The sequence below is a fragment of the Psammomys obesus genome, unplaced genomic scaffold, assembly GCF_907164565.1.
Source record: "Psammomys obesus unplaced genomic scaffold, mPsaObe1.curated_primary_1811, whole genome shotgun sequence".
NCBI classification, from domain to species: domain Eukaryota; kingdom Metazoa; phylum Chordata; class Mammalia; order Rodentia; family Muridae; genus Psammomys; species Psammomys obesus.
In genome coordinates this window covers 2,928,017-2,930,858 of record NW_026591872.1, presented here as the reverse complement: position 1 = coordinate 2,930,858, position 2,842 = coordinate 2,928,017, and the positions used below count along the sequence as shown (strand labels likewise).

General features: G+C 40.4%; 1 pseudogene; it reads right to left on the bottom strand.

Annotated features, from left to right (window-relative positions):
* Nucleotides 1–868: 868 nt before the first annotated feature.
* On the bottom strand, nt 869–1,802 carry LOC129680512 (astacin-like metalloendopeptidase; annotated as a pseudogene).
* Nucleotides 1,803–2,842: the final 1,040 nt, after the last annotated feature.

Sequence of the window (2,842 nt, the reverse complement as noted above, 5' to 3'; positions counted from 1 at the left end):
ACCCCCAACTTTATTTCTGCCATTTCGCACATGAATAAGGCACCGGTCCTTACTAGTTCAGTATTCTTGTCCTCCTCCAATCCAAGCAAAGCTTCCCTGGCCTCTAAACATGCTCCTGGAGAATAAAGGGCTCCTGGCCCACACCCTAGTACCTACACACTTTCTTTATTCTTAGAAGAAACCACTTGGAAGACCAAGAAGGAGTGTGGCATGGCTGGAGGACAAGTAGTGTGACACCCACCCCTCAGTAGCTTCTAGCTGAGTACCTTGTGAGTAAAGCAAAAAATGATCATTTGTTGTGGGACTAAAGTTTAAGGCTTCTGTGTAAAGACTGATGCTTTTGTTAAGGCTTCCATCATGTAGACTTGGTAAAAAGCCACTTCTTCTAGTACAACTTAGCAGAAAAACAAAGTGGACTCTGCCTCCTGGAGAACAAGGCTGAATCCCAGGGCTTCAGAACATTGTTAGAGCCAGGCACCATGGATGGAAGGATATTCAGGGTCCTAGTTACAGGGCTTCCAGCTGTGACTTGAGTCCATTCTTGGAGCTATTCCTCAGCTGTAGAACTCCCAGAGGCCTTCATGGTCAGAACTTTGCTCTTGCCCTAAACTCACAAGATCATTTCTCCATACTCAGCATCTTCCAGGGCTAGGTTCCAAGTCAAGAACACACAGACCTTGGGACCCTCTCTATCCCTAGGAAATCTGTAGGGATGGCAGTGTGGTGGGGACAAGAGTGAGGGAGTATCTGAGAGTGGCCAGTGCAGGGGACAGAAGAGAGAGTGATGCCCAGAGAAGCTGAAGATTAGATGACCTAGCTGCTCTGGGCAGAATACACCCTCCTCACTTGGGAAAAGAAATTGACAAGCTCAGTTTCTAGGTACCTCTCTAAAGTGACTTCCAGGTATATAACCTCTTGGAAGCAGAGCAAAACTCTCAAAGGCATCTAGAATACGTAGTGACTGGTCATTTGCTTCTGGAAATAGAGACATAGGTACATTAGGCACATGGCCTAGCTGGAACTGCTCTAGAGAAATGCTATCTACATCTGTTCCAGGTCCTGACCTTGAAGCACCAGCTAACATCTGAGGTAGTTTTGTCAAGTGTCCCCCACTGAACGTGTTCTAAGCAGAATGATTCCATCATTTCTGGCTGTCTACAAGCCCTATAATAATATCATAGCCTTCAGTGCAGCAACCACTGGGTACAGAGCTGCCAGATTCTTCTGACAGTGCCTCCAAAAGTCTCTGTAGATATGATATGGAGGAAAGGTGAGGTTTCTTCCATCACTGTGGGCCTCAAACCTTCTCTGGTGAGAGTCAGTAACACTTCAGCTCTGGTTATACAGCTTGCAGACCCCTGTGATATCTGAGGTACTCAAGTTCCATAACTAGCTAATGTAAACACTGGTGATCCAGAGTGGTATGATGACAGGCTGCCCATGCCAGCAGAATGCAAACCTCTCATAATGCATCAGTGATGAGTAGTCATAGGGTTCTAAAATATTACTATTCTAAGACTTGATGAAGTTGATTTCAAAGTCTGGAAAAAATTCTTTCCAATCTACAAGGCTGTAGCAACCTCAATCTTCCCATGAATGCTCATGCCAGAAGCTGAGCAGATGCATGAGCATATGTAAAGGAATGCCCCAACCCCTTTGGAGACAAGTGGGTGTCAGGGATACCACCTGCTTCCCTCACTGGATCCCACATCAGAGAAGCACCTTTGGCTCAGAAAGTCTAGGTCTGTGGGGTGTGGACCATGCCACGGGGGAACTGGTATGGGACTGGCAAGGTGGAGCATGTTGAAAGCCCAGAAATCTCAAACTTGAAATTTAAAACTCTTATCCCAACATGGTAGGCAAACATAAAAATTCTTTTGGTGATAGTATAGAATATTCCCACACATTCCTATACCCAAATTTCAGTGTTAACATCTTATATTAGTATGGCACATATAAACCAAAACTGAGAAATTATTACTTTTTATCACCTTTATTTTATTTATTAAAAAATGTTCATCATTCATCTAATGATTCTTTTTCCACTATAGGATCCCACCTAAGTACCTACTTTAATAGCCATTTTCATTCTTTTTAAGATCATTTTGGCTGTGGTCATTCACACTACAATGAAACTCACTAGAGAAACAAGTATTCATTTCTAACTAATCAAATATTTGTTCCCCTACAACTAAAGCTTCTAATAAAGATGTATCTGATTTCTTACTTTAGTACTCTGTGAAGCTTTTCAGTTCCTTTGAGTCTTTACTGAAAATACAAAAAAATTGGGGTCTAAATATTGTGCAAAAGCAAGTGACTTTAAAAAGTAGCATTTAATTGATGTTTTTGTTATTTTTTGTTGTTTATTTGTTTTTTAAGAGACTGAGATTGTGATGATAGATATGCTCTTTACTACTAATGTTAATCATTTTTTTAGATTTTTATTTTAAGTGAACAGAATAAGGAAATAAATGTACATATACTGCTCCATGACTATATACCTCAGTATAAGTATCATTTTGTGCAGCTCTTTATATTTGTATTCCTCTAAATACAACCTGTCATATACTCCTAACTGGAATTTATTACCACATGGATGATTATAGCCTCTTTTTGAATATCTATAAACTTCTACTTCAACAGTGAGAATCATGTCTTCTGAAATCTCCCGTCCATTTCCTCAGATGTTTAATACCAGTGTACAGGCCGAGGTTATATCTATACCCAGGGTACAAAACATTACTGAATACAGAATTTGTTTAAATGTTCTTTTACTCTTAATGTTAGAATGTCTATTTATTTCCAAACCTCTATATGTTAGCCTATTTCCTGATACTTTCTT